An 18,810-nucleotide genomic window follows, 5' to 3' on the forward strand; every position below is an offset into this window, starting at 1 on the left:
GGCAATCTTGGGACAGCTGGGCCACTCAGGAAGTGGGTCTTGGGTGCCCAGATGTCCCTCGATGGATGCCTGCTTCTGGTGCTTCGGGTGTCCTGAGTGGACTCTTCTTGGTGTTTACCGCTGGGGGTCCGGTACCGTAGGTATTGGTACGTCATGCCTCCGGTAGGTCCTGGTGCCTACAAACTTGGTGGAGAGGCTGTATGGCCCTTCGGAGCTGTTGTACCTTTTCTTGCTTTTGTGCTGCATTGAGATCATCAGGGAGCAGCAAGTCGACAAACTTGACCTCACGGTAATGGAGCCTGGGTGGTGCAGAGGAGATATACCTTCACTCCAAGGTGATTTCTTGAAGGCTGGAGGTTCTCCCGGGTCTTGAAGTCCTTTCAGGTTTCAGGATGAATCAGCAGCAGCAATTGTCAAGTCCTCGGAGCACCAGGGAGGGTCTGGCACCTTATTCTTCTGCATCAGGGCTTCACTTCTCGAGCAGCGGGTCTTCTTTGTCCTGGTCTTCCCTCATCTGTCGAATCTGGTGTTCAGGTTTTCGAGTGCCACCTAAAGACTGAATTTAGGGGCATTACAAGGGGTGACAGGTAGTATCTAATGGGCTACTTACCTTTAGGGTATCTACTCCCTCTAGTAACCACTAACTGTTGGAAGAAGCACTACCCTAGCCCTGACAGGAGGTTTTTTCACCATCCCAAGATGGTGGATTTTCAGGAGAGGGGTTAACCTCGCCTGCCCTGCGCATGGTGTAGACAAAGTGGGGACCTTCCTCCTAATCTAACACATTTTCCCGCCTTTCCTCCCTCCAGAAGTGGAGCAGGAAAGAGGGTCTGCTCTGCCCTTCCTCACTATCTGGAGGTTCTTGGCTTGAATTTCAAAGGTGGCATTGCCTTTGAAATTTCCCGCCCAGGAAGGCCATCCTGTCCTGGAGGAGGTGTGAAGCACCTCCACCCAAAAAAGGCTTTGTGTCTGTCCTCTGAGAGCTCTGGCTATCACCCCATGAGGTCATATACCTGTCTAGTAGTAGCAGGATAGTGAAAACAAATCAGGAACCACACCAGTGCTTGGTAGGTTTTCAGGGGATCCAATAAAAAGGTCTCTTGTGTGAATATATTAATAAATCCAACAGTGGATTCAGTGAGGACTTTTAAGACAAGCCATCATCGACCTAGGAAACTTGTGTTGACAAGTATCAAGCCCATGTACTCTTTATGGCTTTCCTGTCCACTTACAAAATCTCAGAAAGGACTGGACATTGTAGGGGCATATCTGCTTATGCTGATATGCCCACACATAGGATATAGCGCACCACGCCTTACGGCTAAAAGGCCTGGAGTAGGGGTGACTTACCTATATCCTATGCAGTGTATGGGAGGCATTGCATACAGGGCTGTGTGCCATGTCGACTCTTCGGATTTCTCTGAATCATGACATGCAGCCTGCCATGCCTGAGTGCATAGCCTTGGTAAGGGGTCCCTGGTGTGGCACAACCAGTGCTGCAGCCCTAGAGGATCCTCTTCAGTACCCAAGTGCTAGGTACCAGGGGTACCACTTACTAGGGATTTACAGGGGTAACTGAAGTTGTGCCAATCATGGTACAGTTTTTGGGACAGAGATCTGGCACTGGGAACCTGGTTAACAGGAACCCAGTGCATTTACAGTTCGAAATCACACTAGACATCAGCCAAAAAGGAGGGGCTAACCATGTCACAAGAGGCACTTTCCTACAGAGGCTTTGGATATTGATGGATACTTTACAACACATTGGTTCCCTTAATTTTTATCCAACACTTTATAGATGTATTGTCCTTTATTTTTTGCTCTATTTTTTCTCCAGTTGAGTTTTTATTGGGTTTTCTTGTTTTGAAAGTCTTTTGCCTGGATTGTTCTTCTTTACCCTTGCTCAGGGGAGTATTGGTATATCATCCACCAACTCCTACCAAGAATTACCAAGATTGTTCAGGAGTTTTTTTTTCCTTATGTTTCTTTCTTCCAACTGGTACCATCGTCAGGTAGCAAGTGACACCTTTCCCCTGTAAACTAGTTGCAGGGTGCCACTATGGCTACTGGGATGAGTCACCCTTCATAGGAGAATCAAAAAGGAAACTTGTGTGACCTTCGCAGCATCTAGTCCTTGACAGGTTCATATTATCTGGAACATTCTATAGCCATATATATTTTCTGTTTGTTAATAGGGGCTGAAATTCCTCTTTGAAAGAAGGGAATGATTTGCAGGCTCTGACCTGGACATATATGTGCTCACAACTCATTGTCGATTATCTTTCCTTGCAGTATTATTTCAAGAAAGCAAACAGTGCTGCTGGATTTCCATGTGCATTTACTGTAAGAAAGAGGGACATTGCAGGCAGGACCTAAGCTGGTCTTACCATCAAATGCAGAAACACAATGAAGCCCCAATTGCGAGTCGTCAGAGTGGGCTTCCTGTGAGGAATTCTGCTTCCTGCAAGTATGAGTTGGTCATATTCCTGGATTTTCAAGGTGCAATAAATCATGACCCAATTGTACCTGACAGATATATTAGATGATACAATTGCCTTAGGGAATGGGCTACAATGAAGCCTGACCCCAATCTCAGGATCCTGGACGCCCTATACCAAGATGAATAAATTAGAAAAGCCATGGACCAAGGAGGCGAGGCGGCCCTCATTATCTTGGACTTATCTGCGGCCCTCAATACTGTCCATCATAACCTTTTGATGGACCTTCTGTAAGAGTTGGGAGTCAAAGGAAAGTCGTGGGGTTGCTAAATGCGTTTCTAATGGATAGGAAACAAACAGTGTCCTTAGAGAATTTCAACGCCAACCCTTTTTCGCTACCATGTGGAGTTCCACAAGGATCGTCCCTTAGCCCGACCCTTTTTAATGTGTATGTGGCTCCCTTGGCACCTTTACTCAGATCATATGGCTTTAGTCTTACGTCATATGCCGATGACACACACATTGTTATGTCACTACTACTTGGGCAAGAAGTAGGCATTAGCAAGAAATTCCATGACTGTATGGGAGCAGTCAAATCTTGGATGTCGAAAAAATTGACTAAAGTTAAACTCAGGCAAACCAAGTTTCTCACGTTTGGAAACAAGGCTAATTTCTGGACCCTGGACTGGTGGGCAGCAGATCTGGGTATCCACCCCAAACCCATGAAGAAGGCAAAAAATCTAGGTATAATGATGGATGACAGACTGAACTTTAAGGACCAGATACATGCTACAACTCCAGCCACCTTTAATTCCCTTAAACTGTTAAAAAAAGGTCAATCCTTTCCTGCCAGAAGACAGTTTGCGTACAGACATCTCATCCATTATCTTATCTTGACTGGACTACTACAATGGGCTCCATTTAAACATCCTGGAGCGACATCTGAACAGTTTGCAGATCCTGCAAAATGCAGCAGCAAGGCTCGTGACAGGCACTCCCAAATTCGTATCGGTAGCCAAAGAAATTAAAAGACTACATTGGCTGCTCATTAGGAAAAGGGTGCAATTTAAGTAACTTTGTATTGTCTTTAAGGCACTTTATGGTCAGGGTCCTGATGTTCTGACTCACCAGTTTCAATGGTATACTCCCAAAAGAACTCACAAGGAGTCAAATATGTGAGCGTACCACATATGAAGAAAGCTTCGTGGGGGGGGAGAAGTTTCACTACATGTGCGGCAATAGCATGGAATGCCCTCCCTTGGAGTTTAAGGAATGCCACTAACCTCCTCGCTTTCAGAAAACAACTCAAGACCTGGCTTTTTAACTTATAATTCCCCTCCAGCTACGTTTTGTCCCCAAGCTACCCTGTTCTCAGTAGAGTTGAGCCGCTAGTGCCAGTACACCTCCGGGTAACCATGCGCCCTACAAATATATTTAGCATAACATAACATAACATAACATAACATAACATAACATAACATAACATAACATAGGGAAGCTGTATTGCTCCACCTTGTCAAGCAATATATTCTCCATGTCTCCCCCACCCACATCAGCCCCCCCTATAGCCCTGCAGAGGAATCCTGTAGACATTTGTCAACTGCTCACTTATAGTAACTAGCCTTAAACACCATGGACTATAGAATTCTGTGTGGAATTCTGCCTCTCAAATTTGGGTGTGCAGATATTCATATTTTGTAAGACTTCACATGTAGTTGCAGGAATTGTTTGCGGCGATTCAAGCTGGTATCAGAAATTCCAGTCGCCAGGAATCTCTGCATTCAATTCCTCAATTCTCATAATCAGGGCCTAAATGATTTTGAAGCAAACAATGGTGGTAAACTTTTTCTTTTTTTTGTGGTGTAGTTTTCTATTAAAATGTTAATGTAAACATAAGCAACTGCAGGTGAGCACCCATAGCAGAATCATTGAACAACTTTATAAGAGTCCAAGGACGGCTGCTTCTTTAGAGCATGGGGGCACCGTTTTTCGTATAGTCTGAATTATTGTAATACTTATTGTATTCTCATTCATATAATATGTATCGCAAGGAAGATCCCCACAAAAGCATGGTTGAAACAAAGATGCGTGCTTGCTCCTTTGCTTTTCAATTCATATCTTTGCAGACTTGGACAAAGCGAATCACCATCCGCCCAAACTGGGAAGTCATTGCTTGACCCATCTGATATACCCAGAAGACCTTGTGCTACTTACTCAAACCAAGATTGGCCTTCCACATCAACCATTCATTCTACACGCTTATATAGTCAGGAACTGGATTGAGATAAATCTCACAAAAAACATGAGTTACGTTTGGAGCGAAAAAAGCAGTTCGAAGCAGGTAGCACTTCAACGGCGAATGCCTCCATCCTAGGGCCAGATGTATCAAAGGGTTTTGCCCATTCTGTTTCTATGAGGAAATGTGTTGATACATATAGCCCATAGTCCCGAGTACAAATACCTTGGTGTTGTAATGGTTAATTCCTCTCTTCTTTCTTTACATCAATCCTCTCTCTTCTGTTCAGTCTGCATAGCTGGAGAATGCTGTCTGGTGTCATGGAATGTTGGTGTGTGGACTGGTGGAAAGAGTGTCAGTTGAGGATGAGAGGCTGAGCAGAGGGAGACTGCTCCTGGTGGGGCTATACTTCTATCTTATTTACCATCTTACCTTTATCTTTCTACATCTACAATTGAAACTTAATAAAGGAACTACTTGGAACTTACCACCTGGTCTACAACTTGGATTATTTACTTAGAACACTGGGCATTTACCTGAACAGCCAAGGATCATTCGAATACCATTTGCGTGCCATGAAATCCAAAGGCACCAGCCTTATGTTCGCTCTCTCGTCTATTTCGCAAAAACTTTTAGGATATAGTCTCGACCCTCTCCTCCAGGTGATGAAAGCTATGGTCACCCCTGCACCTTCTTACGGAAGTGAAATCACTATCTGCAGGGAGGGCACTACTTTGGATAACCACATCCCCTGAATCTACAAAGCCACCCTCTGCCTGCCAAAGGAAGTGTCCCCAGTGCAAATTAGGCTTGAGTTCAATATAGTAAAACAGCTCTGGGCCAGAAGCAACTAACTTAAAACTTTTGTCACAGGCTAAGACTTGCCCCTCAAGACTCTATGCATGGCTTGATATGGTGCGCATTAGCAGGCGCAGCTCCAACCTCATCCCAGAAGCGCTTTCTTGATGATAAATTATTGGAATTCTCCCACAGGGAGACTTGAGGCAAGCACGTCTCACAGCAGATTTTCAAAAATCTCACAGCTACCACCACAAAAAACCCCATCAAGGTTAGAGGATTTGACAACACTGAGCAAGCGCTCTCATGGCTGGTCATTAATCAACTCTTACACCCCAGTAAACAACAGAACTATGGGGCATATTATCAAGGGGGTTTATCTCCGCTTCTTTGGCTTTAAAAGCCAAGAAAGCGGAGATAAAATTATCTCCCTATTACCTAGCTGTCGCTAACACCAGTTAGCGACAGCTAGTAGGAGATAGCGACCATCTTGGGCCCCACTTTGCATGTCAGTGATATTTATCACTAATGACATGCAAAGTGGGCGTGCCAAGATGTTAGCGACTGGAAACAGTCGCTAACATCGCTATCTCCTATTACCAACTTTTGGAGATATTCGCGCTGAGCGCGAATATCTCCAAAAGCTAACACCTGCCCTGAGCAGTTCTTAGCCATGTTATCCAATGGGAGGTGGATAACATGGCTAAGAGCATTAGCTCGGTAATGCATGAATATTGCTGACTTTTCAGCGATATTCATGCATTGCGGCCGTTTTTTATCGCATTTGCGATAAGCCTTGATAATAGCAAGGTTTATCTGCGATAATTTCTGACGATGTTTAGCGTTAAAAAATTCGTTGCTAAGCATCGTTAGCGATAAATATCGCTTAACGTTGGTAATATGCCCCTATATTTCCTGTACACATTTGTTGTGGATAAAGGCCAGGTTAGTTGCACTTAGACTGGGGGAGTGAAACTTTCGAGCTCACCTTCCGGCATGGCACTGCTCAGAATGCCATGATGTAATGTGCCGACTCTATGGATTGGAAAAGGAAACCGTCACTCATATATTACGCTGCAGCCCGTTCCTGCTGTAGCAACTGAACATCTTTCCTAACAAATGTGGGGCATATTATCAAGGGGGTTTATCTCCGCTTTTTTGGCTTTAAAAGCCAAGAAAGCGGAGATAAAATTATCTCCCTATTACCTAGCTGTCGCTAACACCAGTTAGCGACAGCTAGTAGGAGATAGCGACCATCTTGGGCCCCACTTTGCATGTCAGTGATATTTATCACTAATGACATGCAAAGTGGGCGTGCCAAGATGTTAGCGACAGGAAACAGTCGCTAACATCGCTATCTCCAAAAGCTAACACCTGCCCTGAGCAGTTCTTAGCCATGTTATCCAATGGGAGGTGGATAACATGGCTAAGAGCATTAGCTCGGTAATGCATGAATATCGCTGACTTTTCAGCGATATTCATGCATTGCGGCCGTTTTTTATCGCATTTGCGATAAACCTTGATAATAGCAAGGTTAAATTCGTTGCTAAGCATCGTTAGCGATAAATATCGCTTAACGTTGGTAATATGCCCCTGTATTCGCTTAGGAGTTCGAAATGGTCATTAGGCAGTAATAGCTGGTCTGAATCCTGTTAATACTATACGGAACGTAAAAATTGTTAAATTCCTTAAACTGGGCTCTACAAATGTCATTTGTGCTGCAAAATCCGGATCTTTAATTTGATCACTTCAGCTACTGAACCAATACAACCTCTGAGACACGTTTTTGGCATGCTGCAGTGCCTCCTGCCACTTTACCTTGGGATAATCTACTGCTATCACCAGCACTTTCTGTGCATTGCTCGGATCTTTTCAATGAACTGTTGCTCTACGCTTGGAGGCAATACTCAAAGCAACCTTGGGATGCTCCCCACCGCCACCTTTCAATCACAAGATAAGTGTCCTATTAGCACTGGCACTTTCTAGGCCTGCCTGTACCTCTATAAGGCACTCTTGCAGAGTGCTTCGAGGTGATATCCAAGGACACCATAGAACAATGCCTAACTGTTTCTACATACAGCACTTTTTCTCTTTTCTTTTCTAGCCTAACGCACAATGCACTTTCTTTACTTGCACGCTTAGAAATAATGCTATAATGCTCCAGGCACTCCTGCTATGTGCCATAACCTGGGGACTGTCTTGATACACTTGTCATTTTCCTTTTCGGTTTCTTGGTTTCAACTGCTACTCTGATTTCTTATCACTGATTTGCTTGTTTGTTAAGGTTTTATCTAACTAAACAATAAAATACAATACAATATTCCCATCTTTAACACTAATTTTAGAAGTAGAATTTTTTTAATTCGTGTAAAAGTTGGCAATACAGTGCCATAATGCGATATTGGGTGGCTTTAGTTCTCTGACCATTGCTTTAGGAAGGCTGGGCAACCAGGTGCTGTTTAGCAAGCATATGCAGAGGTGCTCATGTGCTCGGCTTCGAGTGCTGGATTTACTGCAGGCTGAAGGCTTACCTCTTTCTAGCCTTCAGCCTGACATTTTGGTGGGTCTTCAGAGCCTTCACTTGATGGCAGAAGTGTCATTAGGTCGAGCCTACAGCGCTTGTACTATCAGGCAATCTGTTGTAGTTACTTTGTGTGGTCTGACTCCTCCCACGCTTTTGGATTGGCTTTTGTGTGTGTCTCTTTTAAATCTTGGCGTACAAATAGCTACTGGTGGGTGTATGTCACACCGTTTTTCAACTGTTCACTCCCCTGGAGTATTGCTGCTGGAGCGAGCAGTGGCGCACAGTGGCTACTCCGACAGGACTCACACATAAATAAAAGGCATTGTCATTTACAATGCCAATAGCTCAAACTCTCGTAAATGCGAGACCTATTGCATTGCAAATGCTTGGTTTTGAAGGCAGACCTGGGCACTTTTGGTTTAAGTCCTGTCCTGCCTGGGGCCTGTGCCAGTCATTGCTGCCTCTGACGTCGGGTTCACGTGTAATTAACTATGCCTCGATGCCATGATTCAGCACGCAATACGGGAACTGGGCACTCAGGCATGCCCTTCTCTCTTAGATATGCGGACGTGTTTCTGTTTAATTAATTAAACTATTACAGTGGTCCCACTGGCAGCATAACAAGTTAATTCTCTAAACGGAAACCCTTCTACATGTTAAAAAAATACAGCATTTCTTTAAATGCTAAAGCATTTATATTTAGTGTACTTTAATTATTGCACAGCTGAAACTGGCAGCATAACAATTTAATGTACTACATTGAAAAACTTCTGCATGTTAAAGAAATACTGTGTCTCTAATATGTGGAAGCATTTCAGTTTCCTGCTTAAGTGACAGCCTCTAAACATGTACCATTTTTGCCTCTCCTCCGAACCACTGGACAACGATGCAAGTAAACAAGTAAATACAAATGATTTATCATGTGCAACTTACGTGTTGCCTAGGCTACAATGCTAGATGAAGCAATATTATAGTCTATTACAAACAGCAAGAGAGGTTTTAACACAGCCCACATCCTGAAGTATTTCAAGTCAAGTTGCTCTATCATTCTTGGCTTCCTTCTTGACCAAACTGTGTGATCCTAGAAAATTGCCTTATTTCGCTGTGCCTCTTTGTCATTTTTCATCACATTATTTGAAATAAGGTAACTGTCTAGTGTGAGAAATTGGGTTGTTGGTGAGGTAAATGAAACCCTACTCAAGCAACAGCCACAACTTTTTCAGGGTGAAGCACAAAAAGTAACAACATTTTCATGTGCTGAACCCTCTGGTAGCTTGGCACAAAAGCAACCAGGCTTAACTTACAGGCAATGTGTAAAGTATTTAATTAGCACTTAAACAGCAATAAGGTGAGAGCGCTGCACAAGAAAAATCTCACATCAATTATGAAAAATAGAGAAAAAGTAATAAATTATTTTACTCCACAATGACAAAATCCAATCAGTAGAAATAGAGATATATCATTTTAAAGGTTTCAGTTAAGTATAGTACCTAAAAGCAGAAAGTGCCACTCGTAGTTATCTGGTTGTGTGAGAACACATGGAAGTCACAAGTACAGGCCAACCAGTATGGAGTGCAGGTCAGTTACAGGGACGAGGTTAGTCCCACTGAAAAATGTACTTTCTAAACTCTGGCACGAAGAGTTCCATTGGTGGTGGAAGAGGCCACGAAGAGCAGGGAGAGTGCCACGGATGGTCATCACAGTAGTGTGAAAAGCACACCAGGTGTGGTGGATCGTCGTCGCTATTGCATGAAGATCCTGTTGTGGACTGCCGCTGCTGGGCCCCTCCACACACCTTGCAGGGGGGGCCCTCAAGTTTTGTTACGCCACTGGCGTTGTGGTCACTGCGGGCTGTTGATGATGTAGAGTGAAATTCAGATCTTGTATTGCCGGTTGTCGCTGGCAGTCGCTGTAGTATAAAGAGTCAAGTTCACTGGAGTTTCATGTTGGTGGGCAGCATGGGCATCTAGATCTTGGTGCAAAAAGGCCTGCTGACAGTCATGAAGACCCCAAAACTTCAAGATTTCGCCTTTTCTTCAGTGCGGAGTTCAACTGATGTCACACCAGACCTGATGGGCACCTCTTGGGGATCAGGTGCTGGCTCCAACAGAGACCAGCAGGGCTCATGAAAGTCCAGTTACAGTTCCAGGCAGCAGGCCAGCTGGACTGATTCAGGGAGGCTTCTGGAGCTTGTCATGACCCTGCAGCGCTAACAGAAAGTCAGTCAGCTGATCCCTGGTGACACTTCAGCTCGGGATGAGGTCCAGTATTCCTTCTCATCAAGCAGGGCAGGCCTCATGCAGCAGAGCAGCAGGGCGTCCTTCTTCTGTATTATACATAGGTCCAGGAGTGTACTGAAGAGTTGGGTCTGAGGGCCCAATATTTATAGCTGGTGCCAGATTTGAAGTCAGAGAAGCTTCAAAGCATTCTCCTACCAAGGTGTCTGGAATTTCCTGCCTCTCTGCGCTTGTCCCAATCTGTCTCTGGGCAGAATAGGCCAGTGTGAAGTCCTTTGTGTGTGAGCTGAGCCAATTTCTTTGAAGTGCAAGTGTGGTAGGTAACAGTGCCGTCTCCCTGTCAAGTCAGAGATGGCCCCTTCTGCCAACTATACCTAGTCCTGTGATCCAGGAAACAAGCTGCAGGTACCAAATGGTTAGGACACAAAAATGGACACAGTTGCAACATCAGAAAGTTGGAAAATGTCATTGACACCGCGAATGTGGACTCAGATACAATGGACAAAAACTTCAAGTGAAAGTTGTGTTTAACCGCATCGATGCTCGCAGATTTACAACCATGCGCTGGGATTTTCAAAAACCCATTATTCATGACGAGCTGGGCTCGTCATGAGCGTGTGAGCAGGCTACTGCATAACGAGCCCAGCTCGTCATGAGCGTGGAAGGGGTTAAACAGTTTAAAAAGTGACATTATAGAAGATTTGGATTACAGTATCAGCAAAGCGGCGCAACATAGCTGTGCATTTGGGTGGGCGTAATGACGCCCCCTGTTTGAAGGTTGTTCATTACTCAAAGCTGCCTGGGCAAGGCAGTTTACCCAGTTCGCACGCACCAACAAAACATATTGTATTAACTTAAAAACCATGGCAAAGAAAGGAGTGCATCCCGTTCCTACGATGAAGTTTCTAAAAGTGCCATTTTCTGGCTTGTGGCTTAAAATCAGACTTTACATTAAAAAGGGTTTTACATTACAATTCCTCAGACACCAAACATGACTTTCTTACCTGCTCTCGATCAAATGTCATCACTTAGTAAATGTAATGAGGTTACCCAATGTTATTCTACCAATTGGCCTCCAATGTTCAATGTACAAATAACATGGCATGAAAAGTAAAATGCAAAAATTGAAGGATGCACCCAAAAAACCCACACAAGAAGCACAAAAACTAGCATTATTTGAATAAGGAGCAATAGGGGATGGAAGATTTTAGGTGGTGACAGAGCTGACAAATTAAGACTGAAAAGGCATTATAGTACCAAAACAAAGCTGTAGAACAATATAACTAGGAAAATGGAGAGGTAGCAAAAATAAAAACAGAAATGGGAATGGAAAGGCACTGGAGTAACAGAGCACAACACACACAGGTGGTATATCAATTTAATAATTTCGCTTTGTAGAAACCCACACAGAACTGTCACAGATGTCCTAAATGAAACCACTATATAAGGAAAAACAACGGTTCCTGTGTATTGATAAGATACCTTTGTAATAAAGGAAGCAAAATTGCAATCTTTTAGAGGAGACCACTGGCACTCTGTGGGGTGTGACCAAGTAGTACCATAAGATACACATAACATAGAGCATTAACAAAAGGGTTTACAGTACCACACTATCAACCAAGTTTACCCATACATTTCTCAAAGGATAGACAGTGATTCTCACAAAGGTCTATCACCTGGCCAGACAACTGAGACTTTTGCTAAATTTCGCATGTGAAGGCTTGGGGATATGCACACATGGTGACTGGGCGACAGGTGCCTACTGGGGAATCTGGGAGCACGCACAGATTTCAGAATGCACACCATACCTGTGACAGGTACCACAGACTGCCATTGTCTTGTATGGGTAGAAATCCCAGAGATGCCGCTTATGGCATGTAGCAGGGCCAGTCTGCTAGCCTGCATCATGGGCATGGTATTAGCACCATTCAGAACATCTCATACAGCTTTCCAGTACTGTCTCATAACCAGATATGTCAACAGTATGTGGAATGAGTCGTAGTCCAGGTATGATCATCTCCAACTACTTATGTGCCCATACATCTTTGCTCTTACCAGCTTGATCAGTGTATAGTACCAATTTTGTAGTATTTATTTCTGAGGCAAGAGTTGTGGAATTCTCGAATTTGGGACTAATACTCTGCAGTGATATCCATGTCGAACATTCTGTGCCATTCAAGGTACAGAGATGATTAGCCACAGGCCTGGACGACTTTCTCTATGAAGACTCCACAGCCGTACATTTACTAACATCAAGAAACCTGGGAAATCCCACTGATTTCTACCCATCTTATTCTATAGGCAGTAATACACAGTTTTATTGTTCCTCCAGATACCAACTGATGCAGTGTATTGCTCTCATCAGTCACAAAAGGCTCCTAATAGATATTTTTAGTTCCTATGACCAAGTTCTGACATATGGGTGCATGAGTACGGAAGGTGGCATGAATAACCATTTGCCTATGTGAAGTTCTCCAAGCCTGGATCATTTACACAATAACTGGGTTGTCAATCAGTTGAGAGACGGTGTCTCCCCGGCATAAAGGGAAGATAATCCCAATGGCTAGCCAACCACACTTTGCTCCAATTTCTCCCATAATGGGTTTGCCAAGGATGGCAGAGCATGAATGCAAACAGGGTCAGAGAGAGCTTTAATTCCTCTGGCCTTTCCCCCCAAAGGGCTGGGGCTCTTGGTGGCTGGTTTTGGAAGCCCAGGACTACTTATGCATCTTCAGTCACTTTCCCAAACTCCCAGAGGTTAATTGCAGTATGCAAAGGAGGCTTCAAGAAAGAGAAAGAGAGGCGGTGGGAGTTAGAGAGAAAGTGATCAGAGAAAGAGAAGAAAGAGCAGAGAAGGAGGGAGAAATGGAAGTATGGAAAGAGAGAGATAGAGCGAGGATACCAAAATAGGAGGGCTGGTTTCAGCATTTTTGCCAGAGTTGATTTTGGTTCCCTTGTCCGACTTGAACACCGATTGCAAGAGATGAAGGATTGCAGGGTACAATGCAATATGAGGAATATTTGGTCCCCTAATCTCTTAAATGCTATCAATTTAGAGGTCTAGGCCCATATTTCTCCATTTAAAGGGCCAAATATCTTTGTCCATTGATCACAGCATGCATATTGTAATTGTCAGCAGTAACACTCGCAGTGAAGAATGGCATTACCACCATTTTGATGGTGTGCACTCTCCTTCACATTGACATTTTGAGTTGTTTAAAAATGTTGTGATCAGAGGGGTCAGGGATCATTTACCATGGCCTACAGTCGTCTATTAAGCTATACCCCTGAAGGAGCTGAGTTTCCACGTTCTACATCTGCTCTAGAACCTCGAGTCTATGGTACTTTTTCTCAGCATAAAAGCGTGGGGGGAGAATTCATTGCAGGGTCATTCATTTCAATTTCAACTCACTATGACTCTTAAGAATCACAGACTACCAAATGATGTTAATAAAGAGAGGTAGACAGTGGAACCTTTCTAGCATACAGCACCTAACCCAAATCACTCGTAATTGTAAATTGCCCCCAATAGTTTCTATGGGCAATGTATGTGCACACTGACTGACACCCACTGTCACAGTGCTAGTTCATCAAAGAACTAAGGTAATCCATACATAAGAGCAAAGGTGCACAACACAATTCTTAAGTTACAGTTCTAATAATCACAGACGTGGGTTTTCTTGGTTGGATTTTCTTTATTCCAAAATGGTGTACATTAAAAAAACACAGGTTTTTGCAGCCAATGCGTTTCGTCCACAAGGGACTTCTTCAGGTGTAAGGCCCGGGTAATTTCTAGCCTTTCCCTAGACCAAAAGGGACTATAATCTACTATCATTTCAGTCTTAGCTACCTTTTCATTTATTAATAAGGCTTAGCTATGCGCTTTGACAGGGTTTAGTGCCATTTTACCGTTAGTTAGGCCTGTAGACCCAAAACCAGAGAGCAGCCATTTTGGATGGCTGTCGCATCCTTTTTAGATAGCTGCCTCGTCTGTGCGAGGTGCTTCCAGAGTAAGAATAATATTTAGATCTAACCTGTTATTCGCTAGCGGGAAAACCGGTCGAGACCGGTCCTTATCAGAGGAATGTATTTTGTTCAATGGTGGAAGACGCAACATGCAGATGGCCACTGCCGACGGCGTGAGAAGCCAGAGACTGGTACAGGAATTTGGTGGGAGTCGGCCTACGGTTGGAAATTTCCATAGCGAATGACAGAGAGATATTAGCAAAGAGCAAGGCGTAGATAGAGAGAGAGCAACGTGCGGAGCAGACCGATGAAGTTGGTCCGAGAGCTGGTGATTAATTGCTAGCTTTTACTGAAGAGGAGAATCCTGTAATGCCAACATGCAGGAGTGGTAGAAACAGAGCGAGTCCAGAAGAGGGTTCGAGTTTTGGAACCAAGGCAGCGTAGACGAGGCGTAGCGGTGCAGACATGTATTCGTGAGCCATAGTGGGAGAGCAGAGTCCCGAGCGAGTGAAGACCCAAGACAGAGAGAGAGAGAGAGAGAGAGGGACCAGCCCCGCTGCTGAGATGGAAAGACGCACGTTTAAGGTGAGGCGTTCTAAGCGAGTGTAGGTGACTAATAATTAATAATCCATCTTTCCTCCTTCATTAGGTTGTAGATGATGGCTAATTGCAACTATAATTATCTTGTTAATGATGTGTCCAATTGTATAAATAAATGATGTTATATCCGATCTATATGTTTGAGTGTTGTTTCCAAGACAGGACTAACCTTTCTTTTTAACCAGATACTGGCAGGTTAGCAGGTGAGTAGACCCTTCTAGCAGGTAACTGAGAAATGAGAGATTGTGTAGCCTATGGCTGGAAGGAACTCCCAAATGTTCTAATGAGATAGCTCTTCCAAATTGAGAATAGTAAATATCGTCGGTGCACCTTAGGTGTAACGCCGACCCCTATAGAATACGCCATTGGGGAATAACAGGTTCACCAGTGGGAAGTATAGATGATATTGATACCAAGAGTTAGGGAACCATCTGGCGACGTTAAATCAAAAGTCTGGCGACGTTAAATCGAAAGTCTGGCGACGTTAAATCGAAAGTCTGGCGACTCTAAATCGAAAGTCTGGCGACGTTAAATCAAAAGTCTGGCGACTATAAATAGAATAAGCTGCCCTCCGACGCAAGAGGGGGTAGGTTGGTCCAGGTCAGCTTGCCGTGGGGCTCTAAAGTAAGAATCATAGGATATAAAACATGGAATTCCCTAGTTGTTAGCTATATCTCTAATTGTATAGGCTTGTAAATAAGCCTCTTTTCACCTTCTCAGGTGAGTCTTCTAAATATCTTGTAAATAGCGGCCTGAGAAGAGTGTGTTTGCGTGACGACTGGGTTAGCCGCGGCTGGTGGCTGCCTATCCTAAAAATCTGGTCGTTACACTAGGCGTCACGAACCGTTTTCAATCGATAAGTGCGGGAATGCCGTTGTGATTTCTTGAGAGGATCCGTGGGTTCTCGCCGTGTATGATTTTGTATATATCTGATTTGTTGTACTGTTTTTTTGTTCGATTCTATTTGCTGTATATATTTGTCAAAATGTTTTCGAAGAAAGTTAAACCTCCTTTCGTATTGCCTATTGACATACCTGGTTGGGATTCTACCGCTTACGAAGCGCTTGCACATGAATGGGCTAATTCTACTGGGCTGAGTGAGAACTGGAGTTCCTGCTTGGGTGACGCTGGGCCAGCTCAGGTGGTTGAGTGCTTGCAGAAAGTCCCGGTCGTGAAGGGCAATGAGGTTCCCGTTTTGGGACGGAGAGGTTGGATGTTGTTGAATGCGTACAGGCTTGTGCATGAGAATATGACTTGTTTGCTATCTGACAATAAGACTTTGGAGGAACAGTTTGTTCAAGTTCAGAATGATGTTAGTCTTTTGCGATGTCAAAATAAACTGCTCGCTGACAAACTTGAAACATTTCAGGCTGTAGCCGAAAGGGCTGCTGTCCGTATTGCAAAATACAAATATAGACACCGACGTGGAAGGGTTAACACCAGAAAAGTACGTATGGCCGTTGCGAAAGCAGGGCTTGTCTGGAATCCCGATGAATGGGATGGTGATATTTGGAATTCTTCTGATGCGTTTTCTTCATCTGAGGAGAATGTCGCGTGCGCCGTCTCCCGTTAAATGCCGTAATTCTTCTAAGGATCGTACTGACGTTTCTGCTCATCCTATATATCGACGTAAATTGCAAGGCAATCCTAATGCTCCTCATGGTATTGCGCTTGACAGTCTGGAAGATTACACACAACAGGAATTGAATGATATTTTGGATCGCTTCCGACAAAAGTCGGGTGAATCCTTACTGACTTGGATGGTCCGTCTTTTTGACACAGGTGCTTCTGGTATCTCGTTAGATCATGGTGATGCTGTGAAGTTTTGTACCTTGAGTTCTGATCCTACTGTTCAGGAAAGTTTCCGCCATTTTGCTGGTAATAACCAAACTAATCTTTTGCAGCTGGCAGTGGACGGTTGCAATCGTAAATATCCGACTGAGTCTGATTGGCCTATGAATGACAAACAATGGTATACTTTGAGAGACGCTTCTCAGCGCTTGAAAGAGGAATGCATGAAGACCGCTATCTTTTTGGGTACGGCTCATCAGTTGATGGACTGCGTGCTTAATACATCTGTGAGGAATAGGTTAATTCGTACTTCCCCTCCTGCTTATAAACAAGTGATGATGACTCTGTTGATTAATCAAACTGGTAATCCTTTGTCTGCTGTGCTTGAAGCTGTGCGTGAACTCAGTGACTTGGGTGACTGGTTTAAGCCGGAACGACAGTCTCGGCCTGAGGCTCGCACTGATGATTTCCGTTTCACTCGACGTGATATGTATATGGCTCTGCTTAAGGATGGAGTCCGTGAGAGTGAAATTCATGATCTTCCTAATAATTTGCTGTGGAATATGTTCCGTAAGCGTGGTTTGGATAGGTGCTAGACGGGTCCGTAAACAAGACATTGATCACTACCACTCTGATGGTGATGAATATAGTTCTAGGGTGTCCCGTGAGCACGAGAGAGAGAGAGAGAGAGAGAGAGAGAGGGAGAGAGAGAGAGAGAGAGAGAGAGAGAGAGGGAAAGAGAGGGGGACAGGACACGGAATTATTCATCTTCGCCCAGGAGTGGGAGAGACAGAGAGAGAGAGAGAGAGAGAGATGATAGAAGAGACCATTCTGTACGAGAGAGAGAGAGAGAGGGTGGTCGATCCCCAGAGGTAAGAATGAGAGATAAAAGATCACGATCTCTTGAGAGACTATCGCAATACAATGTGAATGACAAAAATCCTTTTCTTGAGGATAAAGGATATGAACGGGATGCAACATTACCTAAACGGTATGAGAGTCTGTATCCTGATTTGTCCTGGGCGCAAGAACACAGTAAACGAGACTAGGAAGTAGGTCAAGCACCAGTGCGAAATTGGTCTCATAGAGACCATAGGCCTTATGTAGATATTGAAATATATTTGAGACATCGAAATATACAGAGGGCCCGAGCATTGGTGGATACTGGAGCGGAGGCCACTCTAATTTCTGGAAATCCTAAAAAGTTTAAAGGACAAGGTTACACAATTACTGGATTAGGTGGTAAAGAGACCCCCGCCGTACAAACTAAACTTGAACTGAGAATTGGAAGAATTCCCCGAAAAGAGTATCATGTATTGGTGGTACCTCTTGATGAATATATAATTGGCATTGATATTTTAAAAGGTATGACGTTGCACTTGGATGATGGATGTTATAAATTTGGACATGATTATTACATATCATCTAGAATCGTGAGACGTGGGGCGTGGAATTATGCCTCCGATTAAGATTCCTCAAGGCGTGGGGCGTTTAATTATGCCTCCGAATAAGATTCCTCAAGCCACTAAAGTGGTTTAAATGAAACAGTACCGCATTCCCGGTGGGCACGAGGAGATCAGTGCTACCATTCAAGATTTAATGGACGCAGGAGTAATAATTCCTGTTACTTCGGCTTGGAACAATCCTGTTTGGCCGGTCCGTAAGAGTGACAATTCTTGGCGCATGACAGTTGATTACTGAGAATTAAATAAACACACACCTTCTTTGACGGTTACAGTCCCTGATGTTATTACTCTGATTGAGAGAATTCAGAAACATACAGGAACATGGTATGCAACCATTGACATTGCTAATGCTTTCTTTTCCATCCCGATTGCACCTGAATGTCAGGAACAATTCAGTTTTACATGGAATGGCCGTCAAATGACGTTCAGAAGTCTTCCCCAGGGCTACGTGCATAGTCCGACTATCTGTCATCTGATAGTGGCAGAGCATTTAGACGAGGTGACCATTGATCCCAAAATTCAAGTGTGTCATTATATTGATGACATACTAATTCAAGGTGATACACAAGATCAGGTGCGAACACAATTTGAACAAATCATTGCACACTTACAAAGCAAAGGCTGGGAGATTAATCCTGATAAATTACAGGGTCCAGCGCAACATGTAAAATTTTTAGGTATTCATTGGCATGAAGGAAATAGAGAAGTAATCCCTCAAGTGAAACAGAAGATTGCAGAATTCGCAGTCCCTAAA

This window comes from Lissotriton helveticus, chromosome 4_1 (assembly GCF_964261635.1).
Source record: "Lissotriton helveticus chromosome 4_1, aLisHel1.1, whole genome shotgun sequence".
Lineage (NCBI taxonomy): Eukaryota > Metazoa > Chordata > Amphibia > Caudata > Salamandridae > Lissotriton > Lissotriton helveticus.